Consider the following 16224-nt stretch of genomic DNA (forward strand, 5'->3'; position numbering starts at 1 on the left):
TAGCCCGCATATACGAAAAATCATGTGACTGGTGCAAGTTAGCAGAAGTAAGATAACAAATAAAAATTCAAAAACGGAAATAATACCTTGATACAACCGTAGCAACAAAAAACCAAAAGTAAAATAAAATTTTGGATAAAGTAAATTTTTTTTATATTTGTATTTTTTTTTTTTACATCTGATATCACCGTTAGGTATTCAGAAGATAAGATAAATGACAATTTTTGTACCGTGTGAAAATGCCGTGCCTGACCGAGATTCGAACCAGGGACCTCCAGATGAAAGATATATATTTGTTATTAACAACTTTGTACCTGAAACACTCTTTTGAACAATGCTGTTCAATATTTACTAATATGAATATTGCTGTTTTTAGTCGTTCTGTTTGGAAACATCTACAAAAAAAATTAAAGTGTAGTATTTTTATAGATAAATAAGGATTTATCAAAAAGAAAATTAAAACAAGATTTGTCTTGATTTCCCCAAAATTTATTTGAAATATGACATCTGGTTTTTTTTTTTTATAATCGCATCAACTATTAAAGTCATTAGCGACTTATCAGTGTAATGTAACTGTACTGGTAAATGTGTAATCTTGAACAAATTCAGGCTGGCCATTCCTGAGATGTGTGGTTAATTGAAGTCCTTCCACCAAAGTACATCGGTATCAACGATCTAGTATTCAAATCTAAATAAAAGCAAACTAACTTTATTAGGATTTGAATCTGAGAACTTTAGACTTCAAAATTATCCGATTTATGAGGAGTTTGCCACTAGGCCACTATACTGGTGGGTTAACAGCTGCTTTGGTACTAAACATAGTTTTTTTGTAACATCTGAGAAATGTACTGTTATCAAAACAGCTGTCATGTTTTAAATCAATTTTGTGAAACCAAAAAAAACATATTGTTTTCATTTCCTTTTTGTTATGATGGCTTTTCATTAAGTAAAGGTGTACAGATCAATTGTAAGGACTTATGTAATGAAGTGACTTGCAGTACCCTAAACTTTATATAATTACAATATTTCAGTAGAATATTGCCTTGATTTATTACAAATAGTTTTAATTAATGAAATCAAACTTGTATTGACTTTCTAATATGAAAGTCATAAGCATTAGCCCACAAAATATTATCCTACCCTGTCACCAATTGTACTAATACACAATAAGTTGTACATGATATATTTTTATTTCAAAAACACCTCACTATAACAAATGTATTAAAAAAGTTTCCTTGTGTAGTTAATTTATTAATATGTAAATAATATACTCTTGTCAAGAGTAATACCCAAGTAACTACAGTTTAAAGCATATTATTCAGAATTACATAACCCTTCAGGCTGGGATTAACACAACTACATTTACATTGTGAATTACATTTTTCAATTTCAAAGTTAAGAGTTTTTAAAATGTTGATGCTTGGTATATTTTTGAAGTTAATAATACAGTTAGTAATATTACAGTACAGGAATATTATAGTACAATTAGTAATATGTTATGTAGAATTAAACCTTACCAATTTGGACTGTTTGGTGTTAAAGTTATTCAGAATTAATGGAACAATGGATAATTGTGGATTGTCTTAGATATTAATTGGAAGCATAAGAGAACTTACCCACTTAGTTAAATGTTTAGTGGAATTGAGTAAGGCCACTTTCCTCTATTGCATTTCAGTAATAGGTTTTATATTATATTTATTTTAATTCATATAATTTATCTCCTGGGCCATTTCAAATTTGTGTAGTGCTTGTTATAGCAGTAATGTGAACAAAAGTTTAATACAGAACTTAATCCCCAAAGGATCAGTTGAAATACTGTACTTGTGACATTAGTCAAACAAATAACAATATGTAATTGAGTAATATGAGTTAAAATTTATTTATATTAACAAAAATTGTGACAAAACAAAATGTGTTTAATTTGCATTTATATCATTCAATTAAATCAAGTTGACAGAAAAGTAAATATAAATGTCACTTACCACACAGTGATTTGTTTTAATGTAAATATTTTATCCCTTTAAAAAACAAACACAAAATACCAAACTGTAATAACTACAATATAATTTTATAAAAGTTTTAATGAACTGAATTTAAAATTATATTTAAGAAACTGAAACAAACAAGATACAAAAGAATGGTTGATACATTCAATGTATAAAAATACTTCTTATTTGAGGGTTATGATTATTTAACTTTTAAACAACTAAATTATGAAACTAAATTATGTTAAATTTATCTACTGGCAGTTATCTAATTCAGTAAGGGATCCAGAAGATTCCCTCCTTTCTCAGACAGTAGTGGTCACCCTCTACCAGATAACACTAATGGTTTATTCATATAAATATACTGGTTCTGGGATCCTCAGCATGAACCTCTCTGGGTCTGACCTATATCCACAGAACTGTAACAGGTAAGAGATCAAGGTAAGAGAAGGGGTGGATAGAGAGATGCGACAATCTACTGCAAAGGAAAAAGAATCTACAAGATAAGCAAGTCCATCTCAAATCAAATCTTCTCAAGAGACAGGTGTGCATTCTTTATACTGGTTCTGAACAGCAAACTATGATAAAAACTTTGCTAAACACAAAACACATGCTAAAACAAAGGTTTTTCTACAAGAATTAAAAAGCTACCCAAAAATAGGCTCTGGCTTACTTAAGGAACATCCTCTCACCCATATTATTGTGTGATGTGTTTATCCAACTGAAAGAAAAGCCATTTAGCCCAACATCTCATTTTAGGTTATTTGTTGGGAATTAATTACTTTAGATATTATACAGTTTGTATATAAATTTTAACACTGATGATTTTTTCTTTTGCAGTGTTCAGGTGATTGTTGAAGTAAATAAGATAGGAAGTGCTGTTATCATATCTATTCATCAGATAAGAATACAATAAGAGGTAATACAATAAAAATAGTGTTCTTTTTATTTTTATAGCTGTTACCTATTGATGTCTGTGTAGTTGCATTATTATCTATGTATATTTTGTGTTTTATGAGACATGGTATTAATTTAGATATAGTATTGTTGCATGTTCCGCACAGCTCGATCAGGATATTGAGAAACTGTTGACAATTTAGAATGTTTATGTAATAACAGTTTATTGGTTTAAAATGTTCAAATTACAACCAGCCAAATTAATAATAATAACAATGGTGATAAATACGATAGTGATGATAATAATAATAACTGACAATAATAAAACAGTTAATGAACACAATATTAATATAGAAATTACAACCACAATAATAATCAGGATAATAGTAGTAAACAATAATAGCATGACATAAAACATATCATAATAAAAACAGTAAGCATGACATAAAAACAGAGAGAAAAATACATAATGTAATCAACAAAGGATAACAATCAAAATATTACACATCAAATAGTGTTAGTAATGTCAATAATAAGTAATAAATGCTTTACACATAAGACAGAGTTCAAAATAAATAATCATTCAGAATTTATCCCAGGTACACAAACAGAAAACTAGTATACAGAACCATTTACAAAAGAAACCTCTACTTTTAACTCTTTTTAACCACTAATGTTATACTAACAAAAAGTCTTACAAAATTCACTTGCAAATCTCTGTTTGTTTATAAATGAAGTCCATTGCATTATTTCTTTCACTTACACAATTATAGTTTTACTGTAACTCACTGATAGTATTTCTTGGTTACTGGAATTACTTGTGACATCATCTTAATTGTATCGAACTGGATACTCTCCTCGCTAGACTGATGTCTTCCACACTCATCTCGCAGACTCACACCTGTGACTCTCCTCGCTGAACCGTTGTCATAACCTGTTGCTGGACTGGTTTGCAGAACTCCATTGAGCCCACACAACTTGCAGCTTCTCCTCACAGAACTCCCTTTACGGAACCGACACTGTAACACATCGCAGACAGGTTCTAATAGAACTCCTTTCAGCTGTCTTATCCTGACTATTCATAATGCTAACCTCTTTACCTGTCAGACCAGACCCAAATCGAGGTGTGAGAACAGTTGACAGAGGCATTGTTCCCATGAATTCCATTCCTGGTCTCTTCTCACCGTACAACAGGTGTTCATTGTGTGTTAGCAGGCAGTACAACAAAAGACAATTGTAAACTGGACCTGTTCTTTACAAAAAGAGTTCTCCTTTTTGTTCCTTTCTGGATTCTTCCAAATTATATTAATTATTACTTTCATAATAATTGGCAGGAATCTGCTACTCAGGCCCGCTATACTGGTCATCATGTGAATTGAGCTGATGCTTGTGTATACTCATTATAATATACACTAGGTTTCTTACTGCAGAAGTGGAGGGAGTAAAGCATTCTTTAATCTTGTTATTTTCAATTTTTAAAAGGAATAAACAATATTACTGTATTGTATATCCAAATAGTCAGATAGAAGTACTGGTTATAGAAAAGAGAGAGTAGCTGTCATGGAATCTTTTAAAATGATTTTTCTCTTGCATTTGTTAATTTTCTCAAGTAATAAATTTTTGCCCAATTATAGTTGCATATGTAAAATGTAAGTTGTGTATAAACATTTATAAACATGAGTGGGATTCAAACCCATAATCTTCTGGTAGAAGGTAGACCCTATAATACCCCTACAGTAGTGAGAAATATACTTAGAATGTATAATGGGTGCACTGATCTTAGATTTTCACTTTAATTGCCTATTGCAAATCCCTTAAAAGTTATATGTTCTTATTCTGTTTGAAGATTACTATATTAATATTTTAGTCAGATAATTTAATTTTTTTAGTTATTTAGTGTTCATAAAACTAAGGAATTGTGCCTGGGATCATAAATCTTTGGTTTGCCATTAGTTTTCTTTAGTTATAGGGTTAATAAAAATGTGTACTTTGGTTTTTATTATCCATGATGGCTAGTGTTATAGCAATTTAAAATTTTAATTTCTCTAATGGTATATCAGACTAAATTGTATAATAAAACATTTTTAAAAATTTACCTCAAAACTATTAAGTGTTTTAATTATATATTGCAAATATTATACTTTCATATTGATTTATAACTGCAGATGATGTACAAAATTATTCATATTACTTTGAAGAGGTGTGATTGTTAATTGTGGCAAATTTTCCCATTTACTTTATTGTATGAGGTCTGTTGGAAAAAATTAACTTTTAAGTTGTACCTGTAGAAAAATTTTGGTGGATGAGAGATCTTGGGAGCGAGTTGGCCACAAATTACCACTAGAACAGGAAATAAGATGACCTGGAAACAGGTTACGTAAAATAAACAGCTTCTGTTGAGCAGTCAATCGGTTGTAATTTCGTCTTATTAGAATTGCAGCTGTTGTTTATTCTCAATTTCTTCAAATTGATATTATATATTCCTCATCACACAGTAATGATTGGCTTGTTATCATCAGTTATTGCTTGTTCATCATCTCATTAAAGAAATATGGACATACAATTTTAAATGCTAAAATTGTACTCCATACTGTGACTTTGGGTGCGGGGCCTAGACTGAAAGCTGTGTGGCACAATCAGTTTGAGGGCGAGAAGTTGTCCTCCGTTAAAGCCACTACTGGCTAGGAACGGAGGGGGTGGTGTAGTGACCGGACACGCTACGAGGTGGGATCTTCTCCCCTCGGGGGGGAATCGAGATGTGACTTTGGGTGAGTGTAGCAGTTTTTGATAAGTGATTTTTTTTTTTAAAAAAAAAGGTTTGAAAAATCTAGATAGTTATTTTTTATTACATTCATTCAATTCTTGCATTGTTCATATAATATGTGGGTACAGTTTCAAATAGTATAACAGCCGAATGGTGATGTTAACAGATTCCTAACACTCTGAAAGGTCTGAGCTCATTTTTAATTGAGCATCTAGGACTCTGACGGACTGTTCCTGCACACGAACATGTTTCAAGGAGTTTTTACGCTTCATAATCTTTTGAAAGTTTGTCATTCAGGACAGGCAGAAAAATAAAATTATTTTTTTACCCATATAAGAGTTGAGATTCAACTACTCATTAAGGAGAAGAAAATTGAGTTATGACTCTGTACATTACGGTTATTAGAACTCTCTAATTGTCTTTATTTTGTAATCGATTTACTTTTTATAAAAAGCTCAACACAAGACATGATGTTCTAAATTTCACTGATCCATCTCTATGATTAATGAAGTAGCTGTAAACAACTACCATATCTTTACTTTCTCCCTATTACTTTATAAATCAGTCTGACAACCTTACTAAAATTGCACCAGAGAGAAATATATCAGTTCTTTTTTACTGATATGCACAGAGTGAATCACAAAGAAAGTAGTAAACTTTCAGGACATGTTCTACTGGTGAAAATAAAGTAGAAAGTACGTAAATATAGGTTCAGTAATATTGAAGATGTCACTGGAAAAATTAGAACTGGCTAGTTAAAAGGATTTTTGAAATCAGATGTAAGGAAAAGAAGCTGAGGAATTGTAAATGAACTTCAAGGCGAAAGAGAATAGCACAGTGTGAAAAAAGTGAAAGAGCTTCTGTGACACTAAAAAGTAGGATAAACTGTAACAAAAGGATACAATTTTTCCTTTTTCCAAAGTTTAGAAGGAATAAAAGGTCCAGATTTAGCTCAAAGGTAATGCTGACCATAGGTTTTGCTTTTTTTAACTCCTTTTATAGGATTTAGTCCACAAACAATCCTACAGAGTTGTAGAGATCTAAAATAAAATAAAGAAAAGGCTGCTCAATTACCTAAAACATGGTGCCAAAGATAGATGCAGGAACAATAAAGTTCTCATAGCGCCTATCTATTTCAAACCCAGCTTCGTTTGTGCGAAGCTGGGTTTGAAATACGTCTTCGAAAATGGAATTAAAATTCGCTGAACCTTCTCACTTAGCAGGGGATATTAATTTTTTATTGAAATCCAGAATTCTATCAATTCCATGCTGCCAAATTTTGCTATCAAATTGTTGCCGCAAGATAACTCGATAAGATTCTCTTCTTCCGCAGAAGTTAATTCAGATGGAGCAGTAGTCTTAAATGGATCTTGAATCCACGCAAACCTATCGAAATTTTCATTTTGAAAGTATTTCTCAAACCAGATAATTATCTGTGATAAGTGCCCTTCAAACACGGTTTTTTTTATCTTAAAAAAGATCAAGTTCATTTGATGTCAAAAATTGCTATAATATTAAAAAACAATCTTTGCCTGCAACTTCATTCAATTTTCTTCTCCACAATTTGAATTTTTTAAAAAAAAATGATATTTTTTCCGTTGACTTCAAAAGGTGCATGTTTTTTCCCCGCAGAGAGAGATTAAGGGAATTCAGTTTTTCAAAAATGTCGCCTAAATATGCCAGTTTTATTTTAAAAAATAGGCATCAGCAAATTCTTCTGCATCTTTGTATCATTCCTCTTTAAGGAAAATAAAAACTTCTTGCCGCAATTCACAACTACGTGATAAAATATTACCACGAGAGAGCCATCGTGCACTGAATGCAATAGTACAACAAAGACGAGTGTTCGGCTCTCATATCCTTACACAGTTTTTTTTTAAAAACCTTGCTTTCAATGGACGAGATTTTATAAAATTTACAACATTCACCACATATTCTAACACCTGATTCGGTGCAGGACTCGGAATCTTTGACGCAAGCGCTTCTCTATGAATAATGCAACGGGTCCACAGTGCATTTGGTGATTTGCTTCGAATAAGTGAATACTTTGAATGCTGGTTGAAGACACTTTCTTTATCTGCACTATTACCTTTATTACTGTTCAAAAATCGGTCCATCATTAAAGATACAAGAGCAAAAATAACAAAACCATTATCGAAGACAACAAACAAGAAGTAATATAACACTAACTATACTACATGAACTAATTTATATCACTGTTTATTTATATGAAACGCTGTTTAATTTCACTAGACTTACATTATAAACCGACTGACAGAATCGAGCTGGCAACGCTTGCTTATATGCTTTCCGCAAGATCTTCCAGACAGTTCAAATCTGTCGCGAAGGGCTACGCACCTCGACGTATCTAGCGCGATCATATGGCGCGATTGAAAAGGCGCAGCGCGTTGCCGGTTCGCGTTCGCTAAAATATTCTGCGCCGGCGACTTTACTTTTATACAGGGTCAAGTAAAAATAAACCGCACAAAAAGTCTAGATATTTTTAGCTTCTCACTTTGTTTTTTGTTCAGCTAGGCCAATTGTCCAATTGTTCAAATGTAAATGTCTTGGTTCAATTAATTATGAAGCTTTTACAATATTTCGCGGCGCTCCTGTGAAGAGGCATGCGGCTCCCCGGGGTGCCGCAGTCCACAGTTTGGGAATCACTGGTGTAAAAAATGATTCTCACAAGCATCAACGTCTTATAAATTTTGTACTTGTACAAAATTAGCCGAAATTATTATTTTTTTATGTAAAATTGAATTGTTATTATTCATCGCTTATCGCTAAATTATTTAACAAAGAGATTTCGTAACGCTATAGATTTAGGTAAGTTTAATACAAATAATATATTAATATATAGATTACATTTACGAGTGTTCCAGCGTTCAAGTCTTAGTAAAGTCAGTTATTTTTACACGGATTTAAATACTAGATCGTGGATACCGGTGGTCTTTGGTGGTTGGGTTTCAATTAACTGCACTTCTCAGGAATAGTCGAACTGAGACGGTACAAGAATACACTTCATTTACACTCATACATATCATCCTCATTCATCTTCTGAAGTTATACCTGAATGGTAATTTCCGGAGGCTAAACAGGAAAAAGAAAGGTTACATTTAGGTGCCATTTTTGGACTAAAATTTCGTTCTTGCAAAAACCTTTTGTAGAACCTACATAGAACTTTATTCTCAATTATTGTTAAAGATTGACAGTTGAAAGTTAATGTGTATTCGCAGAAGAAATTAATTTTGAATGCTGTGCGATTGCATGGGGTTTGGACATCTTACCTACTCTTAATGCCGTGAGATAAGACGCTTCAAGTGTATTCTTATCAGTACGGCTTAACTTACAAATAGAAGTTTGTTGATTTCTCAAAGTATATAATCTTCTTTCGAAAATTTCCAAGTGTTTGCTTTTATAACTGGATGTTTAGTTTCCAAATGTCGAATTATTTTTGATAGCTTCATGTTTGCACCGGACTTATACATTTTGCATAAGAATCTAATTGAAACAAAAAGAGTTGCACACTAAAAAACCTTAACCTCCCTTATTATTTTCAATGAAACTACGCTTTTAAAAACTTAAGTAAAGGCACCAAAAGCACGCTTCACATTCGAAACTAAACTGACGTTCTGCAATCCCTTACCTTTTATACTGTTGAGAGCACATGTTCAAACATGACGCTCTCACAGCCAATATTATGCAAGCAGACCAAATTACAAGGGCATATACACATAAAGTTGGAATCTTTAAATTGCTCATGTTTATACACTTCATACATGCATGTTCATACCTGTTGCTATCAACGCAGTTAAATTGTTGTAACTAGGTTTCATTGGGACTAAAGTAGTCTAGTCGAAGTATCCTAATCTAAATGTGATAATGACTGTAATTTATTAATATTAACATTGATTAACAGAATGGTCCTTGCATAAACAATTAAAAAAAAAATATTATTTACCAAAAAGGTTTTATGATCATCAATGGAGAAATTAAAAAATTCCTTACATTGAAATATGTAAGATTTGAATTACAAAATGAACATTGATTAATGTGTAAAGTGAACATGGATTTTGTATAATAATTAATATTGTCTTTTGTCTTGTTTATTAGGATTTAAATTAAAGCATTTGGTTAAAGATTGGGTTGTATTTTTATGACGTTGTTGCTTGGTTTCGTTATCTGTATTCAGTTGTGTGTCTGATGTGGATGGATTAATATTTTCTAAAAGTTGTCGCTAGAATTTAGAAATTCTATAAAATCTTTAAGAGTGGGAAATCTTTGATTTGACAACCTTTCCTTCCATAATCTTGAAGTATCGTTGTCCAATTTTGATGTTAGAAATTGGACGACAATTAATTCATATGTGTTAATAGGAAGTTGCATTGCTTCAAGCAAATTCACATACGATGAAATTTCATTAATAAATTTGGATGAATTATTTACGGATTCTTTTTTTTATAGAATCTGATCTTATAATGCGCCCAGCATTATGACTCGCAATTATATATTTGTTTTCAAATCGTGTTTTTAACAATTCTATGTTATTAGTATAATTTTCATTTGTCATTGGTAAACTTTTAATGATAGCTAAAGCTTTATCCTTCAAAGAAGAATATAAGCAGCGTAATTTCTGAATATTAGTCAAACTATCTCTTTTATGAACTAAATCAATAAATAAATTAAAATAGTACTGCCACTAACACATTACCTCTAAATACAGGTAGGTATATTAATTGGCTGTAATTGTGTTTGTTTAGTTGATACAACTAAACTAACTTCTTGATTACATTTTTTTTTTTGCTATTATCTGTAAAGTTTTGTAATTTGGATTCTATAGTACACAAATCTTCGACTTGTATACGATCAGATTCTAAAACGACATATTATTCTAATTCAAGTTCTGATTGAATGGTGTTATATTTTTGTCTTGCAAATTAAGAAGATTTCTTAACTTCAATTCGTAAGGTGGCAATATCATCTAGTATGGGATCATAATTGTGAGTAAATGTTCCAATCCTAGTTACTGAGACATTTACTAAACATCTTTGTTTAATTAATTGCTCAATTTCCAAAATAGTATTAAATTAATGTAAAATAATTAAATGATATTACAATAACGATGAAACAATGTAAATTAAAAGTAATAATAAATTAAAAAATATTACGATAAATAATGTTATACATATAATTGTTGCGATCCCTGTTTGTAAGAAGTTTGTTGTATATGAATATTCTTGAAAGGTTTTAGATTACATCGCGATGCCGGAAGACCAAAGTTGGTGATTCTTGAATGATGAAAATGTTGATTATGACTTATATCCGCGGTCGGAGGACCAAAAAATTATGAAAGTTGGCGCTGATTCTTTTAATAATTTAAGTCTTGATCTCTTGTTATTGTAAATATTTTATTGTGATTGAAATATTATATATATATATATACACACGAGGTGTGTGAGAAAAGAAATGAGACTGACTTTTTTCTTACTTAAGTTTTTATTTTTTTCAAACAACAATATTATCAAAATAGTTTCCTTGGGCAGCTATACATCGGCGGAGTCGTTGTTCCCACTCCTGGAAGTAGCGCTGGAAGGCTTCAACTAGTAGGGCTTTTAACTGGTCGGTCACAGGCTTTTGAATGTTCTCCAGAGTTCCAAAATGACGTCCTTTTAAAACGTGTTTCAATTTCAGGAAAAGGCAAAAGTTACAAGGACTCAAATCAGGTGAATAGGAGGGTTGAGGAACTACAGGAATGCGTTTTGAGGTCAAAAATTCCCTGATGGAAATGACCGTGTGACACAAGGCATTGTCATGATGAAGCATCCACTTATGTGCAATATCTGGTCTCACGCGAATCACTCTTTTCCTGAGCCTTTCAAGGATAGCTTTGTAAAACACTTGGTTGACAGTTTGTCCTGGAGGAACAAATTCTTTATGCACGATATCCCTACAGACAAAAAAGCAAATCAGTACGGTTTTGATCTTTGATTTGCTCATTCGACATTTTTTCGGCCGGGGTGATGACGGAGTGTGCTACTCTTCGCTTTGCCGCTTTGTTTCAGGATCGTACTCAAATATCCAGGATTCATCGGTGATCACACAATTGAAGAATTCTTGGTCGTTGTCAATCCTCTCAAGAAGATCAACGCACACGTTTTTTCGATTGTCCTTCTGTTCCGTTGTGAGGTTTTTCGGCACCAATTTCGCACAAACCTTTCGCATATCCAAATCGTCGGTCAAAATTTGATGTACGATGAAAGTGTTTAAATTTAACTGTTCACTCATCATCCTTATTGTTAAACGATGGTCTGATCTCACAAGAATCCTCACACGCTCAACGTTTTCGTCAGATTTTGAAGTTGAAGGTCTCCCTGAGCGAGGTTGATCTTCAACGTGTTCTCGGCCTTCCAAAAATGATTTGTGCCAGCGGAAAATTTGTGCTCTTGATAAGCAATGTTCCCCATAGGCCTGTTTCAACTTTTTAAAGGTCACACTCGCGGATTCCCCAAGTTTAACACAAAACTTGATTGCACAACGTCGCTCTAAATTCCGATGCTCCATTTTCGTAACACAACAAAAACACAACTTCACTGATGGCGCTGTCAAAAATAGTGTGCTGGCTGAACGGATTTGAAACTCGTACTGAGCACGTGGAAGAGATGAACAAACCGGTAGTACAGACCGGTAGACACAGCGTTGCCAGATCGCTCGCAGTGTTACCAATCTCATTATTTTTCTCACACACCTCGTATATAAAATTAATTGTTTGAATATAATTGAAATATAACATTAATTATAACTTATTTAATTGTAATTGTAGATATTTCTGTGAGTGAAATGAACTCAATTGTAGAACTGGAACTGAACTGGCGTAGAACTGGACGTAAGACTGGATTGGCGTATGACTGGCCACAAATGTTGTGAAGAGCTTGCTTATATAATATCGGTGGAACCGCTGATTCGTCAGGAGCCGAGTGCATCCGAAAGGAGCCGAGTGAACTGTAAAGAACCGAGTGAAACCGACCGAAGCCGAAGGTCTTTAAATTTAAAAGTCCTATATTAAATAAAAATTAAAGTTCCAACATTTATAAGAGTATTTAAAAATTAAATAAGTCATTTAAATAACCTGAATCTTAACAGTACGTGACGCAATTTCTTTCTGGTCACGGCGCCTTTCGAGACAGACACCAGCGATTCGGCCTGGTGGATTCAGATGTGATTCAGATTGTGGACAACTAGATGACGCACATCATGTAATTTACGAAATACAAACTTATGTAACTTAAATTACAAAATACAAATTTTTGCGCACGGAGACTATTTGTCGGCTCGACATTAGATCTCCGTGAGAATTGAAAAAATCGGGCCGTGTGGGTAATCGTTGAAAATGTCATCGGGTTCCTGGCAAGAGAACGGATTGTCGAGGGAATTTAGGGTTCCGCCTGGTCTTTCCTATGTCTTGGTTTTGTTGTTCTTATGTTATGATGTTTTCATAGTGTTTTGTTTATTTAGTTTTATTTTTAAGTACATTTTTATTTTGTGTAACGTTTTGATTGCGTGTTAAACTCAATTTCTAACCTATCGGATAAGTAGTTGCGTTTTTAATTTCAGTTCCTTCATGTCAATCAGTATTGTTTTTAAAGATTTCATTTCCTAGTAGTACACCGATGAGAATATCACATGTGGTATTCGTATATTCACATTGGTGGCATCCTGACTGAGGCAAGAACAAAGCTGAGAGATGCCTTTTGCTGGGTTTCTGAAGATGACCTCCAGTAAAGCCCATAAGAGCTAGGTATGGAGGGGGTGGTATGCAACTGAAACTGCCACATGGAGGGTGTCTTCATCTACAGGATCAGGATATCAGACTTAGGTCACTGATTACATAATTTGAATTTAAAAGTTTCTCGGCGCATACTTCCTGTAGGTAATTTCTGCAATCTACAGCTGGGTTGTGTTTGATATTTAATTTGCATTCACAGAAGGCCTTAGTTGTTTATTTCATAGCTCCATAAATAGATAGTCAGATTTTATCAAGGCTTAATTTAGATCCCAACAATTACATACTGGGTCGCATTTGTATATCAGCTTGGTATTGCCTTTTCTTGTACCACCACTGTTCTTGGTGATTCAAAATATTTAACCCCTTATTGACATGGATTACACAGTTTATATTCTTGTAAAATAACTAAATATTGAAACTAATGAACATTATTCATTTTATTTCATGATGAAACACACAATATAACTCACAGGAAGATCCATAACGATGCCGAATTATAGTTGCTACAACTCTGATAATAAGTACAACACTGCTTGAATAGCTGCCATGTACTGATGTAATTTTAAAAACAAATATCAAACAATCCTAATAATAGTACAGTATTATAATGTAATCAGACAAGTATAAACATGCTAGCTGTTATCTATCGTAATAATCATATTAAATAATTCTACCAACCTCTTGATGGGGACTATCCTAAACTTAGACAGGAATGAACATGAACTTGAAAACAGATTTTGTTAATGCAGTTTTTTATATGTGCAGTAATAAATGTAATAAATCGTGGGGTAATTACTTTTGAAAGACTGGAGGCAGGAAACTGAGGACAACCTCTTGAACTACTCACGTATTTGGGATTGGATTGATTTTGCAATTCCACAACAAATATGCATTTAGCTAATTTTTCAATGTTTACTTTATCTTCATTTTACAAGTAACATAAAATTTAAATTATGTAAGTCTACAATTATCATTAATAATTCAACCTGTATAAAGAAATTTTAATCCTATGGGTGAAATAATTATGCTTAATTTTACTGTTTTTAGAAACGTTTGTTAGATTTCATTTTTTTCAGATTTTTAAATGATGTTGAAAACTGAAATACTAAAAATATTTTCAAAAAGTTATGTATAAAAAATAGCCATAAAATAATTACAAATATTTGCAATTTATAACAATATGAAATTAAAATCAATTTTACTGGTTAAAACTGAAAATAAATTGAAAATCCTTTTTTAAGATGGTAAAATAAAAACATGGAAATCAGAAAAAAATGTCATTTTCAGAAAAAATCTTATAAAATTACAATTGATTTATTAAAAGATAATTACACAAAAGTTTTCAGTTAAAAATAAAATAAAATAATTTAAAAATACAAACTGACTGTTTAATTATTATTATTGAGTGTCATTAAATTTAAAAAAAATATTAAAGATATGATAATGAAAAATCTGTCCAAAAATTTAAATTCTATAAATTATATTAATGATGTTTTTATAAAAAAAAAAAATTATGAAAAAACAAAAAATCATTAGAAACTAATCTGTGTCCAGATACGAGTATATTTAATAAACTAATAAAAACACTCTAAGTGGTACTATAAAGAACAAAATAAACATAACACTAATTGATTCTGATATCCTAGGGAGTATGTTGCGATGTATTTATTTATTTTATTTTCAGAATATAACCTGTCTCTTCTATAGCAGTCATAACTTCTTCGGCACCGATCAGTGTAGGGAAATTTATTGTGTTTGTAAACATTGAAATGACTTTGGGTGGTACATACGTGATTATCCAGTATAGAAATGATCTTCTAGTGAAAGGTACAGCATAAAATTGATTTTTGTTTAAAGTATCAGTGGAATTGAAAAACATCATTTATAACAGTAACTGTATTATGGAGATGCTTAGTTGCTTATACCACTTGACACTTTTGTGATTAATATAGCAATAAAACAAAGATTGATCAATACACTAAATACTTCCCATATTTTTGTTACAAATATCTCCACCTTTGAATTGTAGATCTATCTTAACTTGTGATTATGTTAATCATAAATATCCGCAAAAACAGGAATCAAGAAACAGCTTGAATCAAAAAGATTCAAGCTGTAAGCAAAAGTAAGTTGCTACTTCAAAATGGCCCACACCTAAAAAAAAATTCTTGAGTAGCTCCAGAGCAACTCTCATATCTTATAGTGCTGAGAAATCCATCAATTAGTTATTTGCAGTAATATTTATATCACAAATTTTTATCTCTAGTGAACAGTGTTAAAATTTCTTAATAAAAGAATAATTTTTAAACGAGTTGTGAATCCAATTTTGTGACCACTTATGATAAGTCATTTATGATGACTCATCTTTCATTTTATGTTCTATGATATAAACAATTTAGAATCCTAAAACCTAAAGTGATTGCAGTTTTTCATAAGAAATAGATGTAGTTCGTCATGTTAATTTTTATTTACTTTTCTTTTTAATAAGCTGGTCACTACACTAAACTGCAAGATCACTTAAACTGCTGAAAAAATGTCTACCTCCTATGCTCATTTTTCAAAGAAGGAATAAAATTATTATTGCATGCTTACAAGAATGAGGCTTGCTGTATTGCAGTATGACTCTATTCAGAACACTTTAAAGTGACTTTTCAATAGATTAGCACAGGTCACGCAAATAGATTAGTTAATTGTTGTTCTTAAAGAAGTATTTATTATTCTTAATAAAACAAATTGTTAATGTTATATTTTGTAAAACCTTTTAGATAATGTGGTAATTATATAGAATATGG

General features: G+C 31.8%; 1 protein-coding gene across 4 annotated transcripts in view; it reads left to right on the forward strand.

Annotated features, from left to right (window-relative positions):
• LOC142318798 (putative sodium-dependent multivitamin transporter) overlaps nt 1-16224 on the forward strand; it is a 122282-nt gene that overhangs the window by 746 nt on the left and 105312 nt on the right. For 3 of the 4 annotated variants that reach the window (XM_075355287.1, XM_075355285.1, XM_075355289.1), the window contains exon 2: nt 2826-2904. The gene's annotated coding sequence lies outside the window, so the exon portion shown is untranslated. Of the gene's footprint in view, nt 1-2825; nt 2905-12469; nt 12685-15116; nt 15260-16224 lie in introns of all 4 variants that reach the window. The other variant, XM_075355286.1, reaches the window with a different exon arrangement.

Source organism: Lycorma delicatula, chromosome 2 (assembly GCF_047948215.1).
Source record: "Lycorma delicatula isolate Av1 chromosome 2, ASM4794821v1, whole genome shotgun sequence".
NCBI classification, from domain to species: Eukaryota; Metazoa; Arthropoda; class Insecta; order Hemiptera; family Fulgoridae; genus Lycorma; species Lycorma delicatula.